Source organism: Globicephala melas, chromosome 16 (assembly GCF_963455315.2).
Source record: "Globicephala melas chromosome 16, mGloMel1.2, whole genome shotgun sequence".
Lineage (NCBI taxonomy): Eukaryota > Metazoa > Chordata > Mammalia > Artiodactyla > Delphinidae > Globicephala > Globicephala melas.
In genome coordinates, this window is record NC_083329.1 from 50,963,139 (window position 1) to 50,973,406 (window position 10,268).

Below are 10,268 nucleotides of genomic sequence, written 5' to 3' on the forward strand. Positions count from 1 at the left end.
TTAGGTTTCTCTATATAAAAAATCATGTTGCCTGCCCAAAAAGAAAATTTTACATCTTTCCATTTCGTGCCATAAAGTCTTTTCTTAGCTTCTTTTTTCATATCTCTTTTGTCATCTATGTCTTTGCTGATATTTTATCTAGTTGTTCTATCAATGGAAAGAGAGAAGTGTTACATCTTCAAAAATGATGACAGAATTGCCAATTTTTAATCACTTAAATTTTTGATTCATGTGATATAAAGGATATAATTTTTTATGTCTTCTTCTTGAATTGACCATTTTATCATGATGAAATATTCCTCATCATTTAAACGTGCATTGACATCACAAGAACAAAAAATCAGAGAATTAAAATTTGTAGTAAAGTCTCCAGGTAAATGATGTATTTTTCTTTATCTTCTGTTGATTTATTTTCCCAAGTTTTCTTTTGGCTGAGATTCTGTGACTACAGAAATCCATTTACTGTAGCAAATGGATAGCTGAATGTGTCATACTAAGCAATCAAAATAGAAGGCTTTGCATGTGCATGGATGTGTAGGTGTACATAGGCAGATCCTTTGAAATAGACCTTGAGAGATACTATGATAGACTCTAAAGAATGTGATGATTGAGAAGACGTAGGTGGGAGAGGAAAATTTGGGAATGATGCCTAGACATCTTGTTTGGACATCTTAGTGGATAGTTATGTCTTTCAGAAAAATAAAAAATACAGAAGCAGCAGCAGGTCTGAGAGTGCAAAATAATGACTACAGCTCTGGACAAGTTAAGTTTAAAGTGTCTGAGGAGTATCAAGGTGATGTCCAGTAGACAGCTGGATATATGGTCTAGTGCTCAGGAGGGAGGTGTGGGCTGGAAAAGAGATTTGGAAGTCATCAATGTCCTGTCAAGGGCTTGTCAAGTGGAAACTCAAGTGAAAGCCCCAAGATTCATTTGATACCCAACAGACAAAATAAAATACCAGGAACTTCTTTGTGCAAATTGTGCATTTCTCTCTGAGAAACCACATTCCGATGGTGGAAAACTTTAGTGTTTTAAAGTTGCAGTCCCCCTGTGAAGTGCAATTTTTGATACGTGATAATACTGTCTCTGTCCCTCTGCCATAAAATCTATATTTGACCAGGTAAAGCAAAAATGGAAATAATAAAAAGAAAATAGTACACAATATTTTAACTTAATAAAAGCAGCTTAGCTGTTTTATCCTGGACTCTGTAATTATTGACATAACTTTTAAGTAAAGGGAGTTATGAAAAACATTGGGAAGAGGAAGATTATAAACGTGTGTGTGTGTGTCTGTGTGGTTTTTTATTGTGGTAAAATGCAAATAACAGATAATTTACCATTTTATTCATTTTGAAGTGTACATTCAGGGTATTAATTATATTCACAGTGTGCAACCAACCTCATTATGGGAAGTCACTGCTAAATGGGTACAGGGTTTCAGGTACAGAGACCAGTAGTTGAAATACACTGATACGTATTAAATGTCCTATTTTGTGATGTGACACACACACGTACACATACATAATTTGGTTTTATCATCACACGCCTATAGTTTTGATATTATTATCTCATTTTACAGAGCGTGAAATTAAGCCTCGAGAAGTGTCTTAAACACAAGGGCAGATCTCACTCTTGGAAGTGAGGGATTAGATCTCAAGCCTCTCCACTCCCACTTTACCTTGCTCTTTTTCAAGACAAACTTTTGCCTAAAACACATTCACTGTTATCTAGCTCCAGAACTTCTTTTTCTTCCTAAATGGAAACCCTGAACCCATTTAGCAGTTACTTCCTGTAATGAGGTTGGTTGCACACTGTGAATATAATTAATGCCCTGAATGTACACTTTAGGCTTCAGGTACAGAGACCAGTTGGTGTGAGTTAGACATTAACTGCCCAGCAGTTTTCCCCTGGCAGTGACCTCCCCTTGAGAGTTGGGCATTACCCCAGCGAAGTGAAAACAGTGGAATAAAAACAAGCAGTGAAACGAATGGCAAAGCTTTACTGTTCTTTCATGGCATAAGTTCAAGTTCATTTGTTACACAGTATATATACAGAAGTAGACTTTGAAATGTGGTGAAGAGATTTAGGAGGATCTAAAAGACATCCACAGAATTCAGGAAGAAGTTGCTGAGGAAGTGCATGATTTAATCAGTAAGCAAATAATGAGGTTATAGTTGAAGAGTCAGAAGCAGAATGAGGCACCATATTGAGGAATTAGGAGAAAAATGAAGGATAGGGGGTGTGGAAGGCAAAAAGGGAAAGAGTAGGAGGGAGAAGATATTGATTTAGTCAGATTTAGCCATTCAGCAAGTCTTCTTTTTGTAGGGAGAGCTGCTAAGTCATGTTTATCCAAAAGCCAGTGAAACAAGGTGGAAGGTCCAGCTAATCAGGAGAGTGGCTTGATTTGTCAATTTCCTGGAGACAGAGCTTTAAAAAAGGAGGGTCCTAGAAACTTGCGGGGGAGGGTGTGACTGTGCATCTCAGAGATAAAGGGAGAAAGATGTCACCTATTGACCACAATGGTGTCATTAGAACTCTGCTCATCAATGCTTAGAACTAAGAGTAGATATTAAATTAAGTCAGAAAATCAACTTTTTGATTCATTGTTTATTCACTCGTGTTCACTTGCTCATGCATTTATTTGTTTAATCAACAAATAAAATTTGAAAATCTATTACATGCATGGTCAAAGATATTCCAAAGGTTTTCTGTTAGGTGTTGGGTGATAGGAAGAAGGAAAGACAAAATTTTAGTGTGAGAGCAAGGGCCTGACCTAAATATAAGAAATTCAAGAATTTGAATCCATTTTCAGATGTACCTGAATGTGAAGATGGTAGGCTCACGTGAGCTTCCTCAGGTGTGCTGTTCCTACCCAGTTAGAACTCACTTTAAAAAAGCATCAGTTACAAAGCCTGGTTATAAGCTCTTTGAAACTTAAATCATATTTCCTCAAAAACTCAATATCATGCATGGCACATTCTAATGTTTTCTCCATAAATATCTCATTAATCCCCAATGTGGCAGGGAATAAAATTACCAGGGTATTAAGGTATGCAGTGAACCTTCCCGTGATATCCTGAGAGTTCTGATTCAGAAATATGGCCTTAATTGGATTATAGCATAGTTGCATTTAACTGTGGAAATTCAACTAAACAACACCGGGGAAAAAGTTAGAGTGGGGCAGCAGTAAAAAAAGGAACATTTTAAATAGCAAATGTTCCCATATGACAGTTTCTTCAAAGAGATGACGTCAAAGGATACACATGAGATGGTGGCTTAAGGCTGTGGTGCCTTCAGTGTGTCTCATCCCCACGCACCTACCTTTCATAATGTGAATGTCTCCCACTGCTAGAAGTGATCCCTGAGTTAAAGATACGCAGGGGGCTTTTGAGTTGGGAAAGTTCTGTGTATGGAAGACAGAGCCACTGTTGCATCTCCTAGGAGCTTCATGCATCTTTAAGATTTATCTCTTGGAAATTTTTGGCTTCCTCTCCAATTATAATGGGTTCTCCAATAAGAAAATCTCTGTTTCTCCCTGAAAACTCCCACTTTCCTCCTTGATGACCCAAATTTCCTGACTCTCATATCTGTATTTTTAGTACAACCAAAATTCTATGGCAATTCTGAGTGGTCCTGTGTGTTCTCCTTTTCTCAGTGACAGAAGCCAGGGGCAGTACTGTTCAGTTCTTTCCTATGTGCTTTCTTTGACCATATGTGTCCAAACTGATATTATCTCAAATACTAGAGATTTGACATTAGCACTGCATCTACATTGTGAGTTTAATAGATACCTGAGAACTAGATGAACTTTACAGTTCATAATAAGTTGCATCCGTTGTATAAGTAAATGTATTTTTCCTCAGGAATCAATTGTCTCAGTGGCAGGGTCCACTTGTAAAGGCCTCTGTATCAAAAGCAGACTCCGGCTCAGTCACTGAATCTGTTTGCTCATAATGGCAGCAAAAGTATAGGGATTAGAAGTGAAAGTACAGCCACTGCAAATGATTGTCGGAGAAAGGTCTTTGTTTTCGATAGAATGTGGTAGGAAAAGCTTTGACCCCTGGTGGAAGAAAAACAGTACCTATCAATAGACCTGGCATATAGCCTGTAGTCAGTAGATACTGCACTGGAGGACAGTGGGCCAGAATAAAGTGGGAAGCCCCGAGAGTGAAGAAGCCCACATATTTCTTGATGTGGATTAGTATATTTATTTGAATTTAAGTTAAAATCTATCATAGTGTTATTATTTTATGAACAACAAAGGAAGATAAAGTATAGTCAACTTCCAACACAATACTTTCTGACATAGAAATTTAATTTATTTTTTAAATATAAATTTATTTATTTTTTTGCTTTTGGCTGTGTTGTGTCTTCATTGCTGTGAGAGGGCTTTCTCTAGTTGCGGTGAGCAGGGGCTACTCTTTGTTGCAATGCATGGGATTCTCATTGCGGTGGCTTCTCTTGTTTGGAGCACGGGCTCTAGGCACGTGGGCTTCAATAGCTGTGGCCTGTGGGCTCAGTGGTTGTGGCTCATGGGCTCTGGAGTACAGGCTCAGTAGTTGTGGCACACGGGCTTAGTTGCTCCACGGCATGTGGTATCTTCCTGGACTAGGGCTCGAACCCGGTTCCCTGGCATTGGCAGGCGGATTCTTAACCACGGCACCACCAGGGAAGCCCTAGAAATTTTATTTTAGATGTATTTAGATATAGTTCTAATATATATCATGCTGCTCTATTCTATAATGCTTTGAATATACAATATCATCTGTTTCACTGCTTAGTCATAGTGTATTATTTTTGAGGACATTTTAAAAGGCAACTAAACGCAACGCATCTGGTATTAGCAATGTAAATAATACATAGAACCATGATACAATGGATGGCTACGGCCAAGCATGCCCATTTCAGGCAATAACACCCTACCTCCCAAGTAGCTCCTGGCCTGCTGCCTGGATGGTGCATATTGAAAGACTCCATTGATTTGAAGGGATATCAGACTTCAGGAATTTGTACTCTGAAAAAAAACATGAATCTTAGAACTTTTGAAATGGCAAAGATGAAGTAAAACAAGCTCTCTGCTTTTATTGTGATGAACTTAATAAACGTAAGTGTAGCTGTACTCCAATCAAATGATGTGCAGATATGTGGGACAAGAATTAATTCTGAAGAAATTGATTCGAACATGTCGAAATTTGTCACCATGACAGGAAAATCGTTATTCCAGGGGATTTGCTGTCTGTACCTGGTAACAGATACCAAGCTTTGCATTAGAGAAAAAATACAGAGGTGCAGTGAAATCTTGAGCATCTAGGGGACATTCTGCCTTCTACAACACGGATGGCTAACATTTGCATAGAGAGAGTGCATTGTATGTGCCAGGCTTTGTCATGCACTATTTCTGCTAAACTTCATAGCAATCTTATGAGTTAAGAATCACTGTTAGCACATTTTATTGATGAGGAACAGAGGTGCAGAAAGGCTAAATAACTCACTTCGTTAGCTAGTAAACAGAGGGTCACAATTCAAGATGCAAACCTGAAGCATTTCTCACTCTGCTATGCTGTCTCCTGGCAAGTTAGCCTGGGCTAGTAGCTTTCTCTTTACCTGCTAGATGTTCATAAATTAGGCATTTGTGAGTTGGGAAATCACTCCGCAACTTTGGCTTTCTATCACAAGCAATTACGATTCTCTATTGGCTCCAGCGTGAAACCAGTGAATGCAGGTGCCCTCGGCATCAGAATATTCAAGAGTGAGTGGTGCAAGGCACTTGTTTGTTTTTCTTCATATACTCTTCCTCGAAGTTTTTAGTTGATGGGATTTTAAAATTATTTTTCAACTATAAAACTAATAGAGTTAACTGTTAGAATGCTAGTCAGTATAAAAGTATACAATGTAAAAACAAAAGTGTTTCCCTCTCTTTTTGCCCACTACAAGGGTAAATCACTGTCAACACTTTGCTCTGCGTCTTATATGATGATTTTTAGATTCATATACAAATAAGGTGTAAGGTTTATAAAAATTATACCAAATTATTCATGTTGTTATGAAATGTGCCTTTTTACTCACCAATATAACATCACAACAAAAATTATTGGTTCATGAATTGCAAAGAAGGATTAAATAATTAAACTATAGTATCAGAAGGTGGAGCTGGGCCTCAGTATTTCCTGAAATCAAAAATTTGTACACTCTTCTCTAAACTCAGATTCTTGCATATTGTCAGCTGGATTGTCTCTCTCATTGCAAAGCTAATAATTTCTACAGGAAGGGGAATGAGGCTACCAAAAAATTCCCAGGTTCCCTTTTTTATTTCCACTTCAAAAAAAATCTATGGCATGACTTTAACTGATTCAGCTTGGGTTAGGTATCCATCTCTGGCTCAATCAACTGTATGTAAAAGTCCGGGGAATCATGACTGTCACATCCTTGTTCAATTACCCAAGTCTGGAACATTGGGTAATTGTGGGCCTACAGACAGAGAAATTAAAATATGCCAGTTTCCATCTTAAACCACATTGTTGGGAGCAGGAACTGGGTGTGGTTTCAATAATGGTCTCTCCACATCTCTAAACAAATATCACAAGGATAAAAGTTATCTGGATGAGCAAAATGATAGGAATCCATTAAGCAAAGGATGAATGTACCATACATAATTTGTCATCTCTTTATGGATGGACATTCATCTCAGCTCATGTTCTTCATCATTACAAATATTTTTCATTATTATAAATAATACTGCTGTGATCATCCCTGCACACATATCTTTGTGTCCATATAAGCATTTCCATATGTGTCCATATAAGTATAATAGATTTATAAAAATGGAACTGTAAGTTAAAAGCACATGCATGTTTTAATTTCATAGATACTGTGAAATCCCCACTGAAAGATATTTACACCAGTTTACACTACCACCAATGGTGATTGTTTGTGTACCTAGCAAATCCTCTAAAAACTACTGGATACAATTAACTAGAGGGAAATTAAGCACTTTCTTATGTGGATTATAAATCTGTCACTTCAAGATAAATATTGAAATTCCTAGGCTCTATTTTTATATAACTTCAAGTTATGTATTTCTGAGAGTGAATTGACAGTGAGTATGAATCTCAGTACTAAACTTTAGAAAATTCAGGGTTTATTTTCACCAAGAGAGGAAAAGCTATTTAATCTCAAGACTGAGAAAACATTCTACCTCATCACGGAATATGCTAGTGGAAGAGATGTGTTTGATTACCTAGTAGCTCATGGCACATGAAAGGAAAAGAGGCTTGAAGAAAATTCCACCAGAAAGTATCTGTTGTGCAGTGCTGCCAACAGAAGTGGGTTGTTTATAGAGACTGAAAGGCAGAAAACCTGCTCTCGGGTGCTGACATGGACATCAAGATTGTAGACTCTGGTTTCAGCAACAAATTCACCTTTGGCAACCAGCTACATAACTTCTGTGGCAGTAATTTTGCTACCCCAGAACTACTCCAGGGAAAAATTTAAGATAGACCCGTGTGGGAGGTGTGGAGGCTGAGAGTCAATCCTATATGCAGGGGTCATCTGATTCCTGCCTTCTTATCTGAAGAAGCCATGGGAGAAGTTACTGAGTGAAATATACCATATTCCCTTCTACTTGTCCATGGAGTGTGAAAACCTGCTCAAGAAATTTCTCATTCTCAGTTCCACCAAGAGAAGCACTCCCAGCAAGAGAGGCACTTTTGATCAAATTATGAAAGATTCATGGATAAATTTGGGTCATAACGATGAACTAAAGCCTTATGTGGAACTGTTCTCTGACTGCAAAGACCCCCCCAGAGTTGATGGTGTCAATAGGTTACACACAATAAGAGATCAAGTACTCACTGATGGGCCAGAAGTTCGAGGTGATGGCCGCCCATCAGCTCCTGGGACACAAGAGCACAGAATTGGAGGGCTATACTATCGCCCTGAGGGCCCAGCCTTTACCTAATCTGACCAGCAGCAGCAATCCTTTCCCATCTCACAAGGTACAGAATAGTCTCTGCCAACCCCAACCAGTGGGGTGTCAGCAACAATGCTGGTCCTGCCATTTCCATCTCTAATTCTCAGAATACTCAGAGTAGCAGTGCAGAAAATCAGCAGCCTTCAGATGGCCAGGAACCAGAACAAAATGCTAGCAGCACGGTCAACTTGCCTGCCACCTCTCTGATTGTCTTGGCAAAGAAGAAAATAACTCCTGTTCCCTACGCAAAGAGTGACCTAGGTTCTGGGGCCTCCACCAGCTTCTACTTCTGCTGCAATTGACCCAGCCTTTGCCCTGCCTGCACTAGAAACCCACGACAGCCTTGGTGCAGCCCAGCCAAGCCTCCGGGTGCTGCCTCACAGACAGCAATGGCGAGGTGCCTCGGCACTGCCCCGTCAGCATGTCCCTGTGGCTTCCCACAATGGTGGAGCCCCAGACAGGAAATTCCTTCCAAGCCGAACAGCTCTGACATATACACAACCAGCAGAATTTGCCCTGTGGGAAGACCCGAGCCTCTCCCTCTGGCAACAGTCAGGGCCAGAAGAACTAGTGGAGACTCTCAAACTTCACCTGGTGGGCAGCAGAAGCAATGATAAAAAGAATTTCAAAAGGCTAAGTGGTGCCCACTCTACTTTACATGGAGTATGAAGTATCACAAGCACATGGAGTCTGCTGGGAGATGTGCAAGGTCCTGGATGCAAACAGCTGCCAGTGTGAGCTAAACAAACAAACAAAAATATTGGGCTGGCCAAAACGTTCGTTCGGGTTTTCGTAACATCTTATGGACAAACCCGAACGAACTTCCTGGCCAGCCCAATACTTGCTGCTGTACATGCATAGTTCCCAGGACCAAAAGGACTACATGCAGTGGAAGATGGTGGTGTGCAAAGTGCCACTGAGGTCTCTCAATATGTTTGACTTAAGTGGATATCAAGCATTTCCATGGCCTTTAGAAACGTTGCCTCTAACATCACTGTGGAGTTTAAGCTTGAAAAGGCTGCCACGACCCACCAGAGAGATAAGAGAAGTAGGCTGGCTATAGCTGCTCTGCCCCCGGTGTGGACTAGTGTATTTCCCCCTCTGGCACTTCTCCTCTTCCTGTGACTTTCTCTGTCTTTTCTTCTATTTTTGCAGGGGAGAGGAGATTGGTCTACTGAAATAAAGACAAACCATCCAAATGGAAACACAACACACATCTCTCTCTCTCTCTCTCTTCCTGCTATTAACTCATAATGTCTATTAGCATTTCTTTGAGCTGACTAAAGTAAAGCGTTCTTTATAATAATAGACTACATGTTACATAGTAAATGCATTCACCTCATGCCCTCTAGAGCAAAAGGGAAGCATAAGATATAAAATCTCTGGATCAGACGGTTAAAACTGTAATCATTTAAAATCAAGGATGGCATGAGAAAACAGGAAAGCACTGGGCTACTTCTGCAAAGAAAAATAAATTTCTTTTCTCTGGGATAAATATAAGCCAATAAAGCTTAGCCAAATCACCTCATGAGTATAAATGTTTCCCAGGCAAAGTTATAAAGTGCTAAGATGAACACATCTAACCTGTTGCGATAAAGCTGTTCAGTAATAAGAGCCCCTGGATTCCATAGCTCTAGGATGGATTAAATATTTTATCTTCTAAAGAACAGTAATCAGCTGGGGAGAGTGAAGGAATTGGCTTTATTTGATATTTGATTTACTTTCCCTGCCATTTCCATGGGTCACCTTTTGGTGCTGACTTTCAATTCAGCGGCTGTTGTAGCACCAGAATCCTGAATTATGAAAAGAGTGGTTTCATTTAGGAGAAGTAAATATTCTAGCAGCTGTGAATTCAGGATTTAAAAATCATTCTAACTTGCTGAAAACGAACAGTCCCAGCAGAGTCAAGCGAGAAGCAAATGGCAGAAATACCTGTATGAGTCCATTCACTGGGTGTGTAGTGTGTTTCTTATCTACGGCTTACCTTGTTATTTGCTTGTTTTTTTCCCCATTTTCACCTCCCCAGATGCCCCTAACCACTGCATCTCCAACTCTCCTTCTGAAGACCAGCTGATTCCTTCATTCTCTTCATTCATTCAATAAAATATTGCTCATCTATGAAGATACAATATTTAAAATAATTTTCATAGTAGGCACGCATAAACAAATATACTGTACTAAGTGCTATTTTAGGGTACCTACTGATGGCTGTTGGAACAAAGAAAATAATATAACTAACTGTGAGTGGAATGATTAGAAGATGAGCAGAGATATGAATTGCAAATATACAAGGAATCAC

The 10,268-nt window shown here is 39.4% G+C and overlaps 1 pseudogene; it reads left to right on the top strand.

Annotated features, from left to right (window-relative positions):
- Positions 1-5,182: 5,182 nt before the first annotated feature.
- On the top strand, positions 5,183-9,094 carry LOC115856282 (serine/threonine-protein kinase MARK2 pseudogene; annotated as a pseudogene).
- The last annotated feature ends 1,174 nt before the right edge of the window (positions 9,095-10,268 follow it).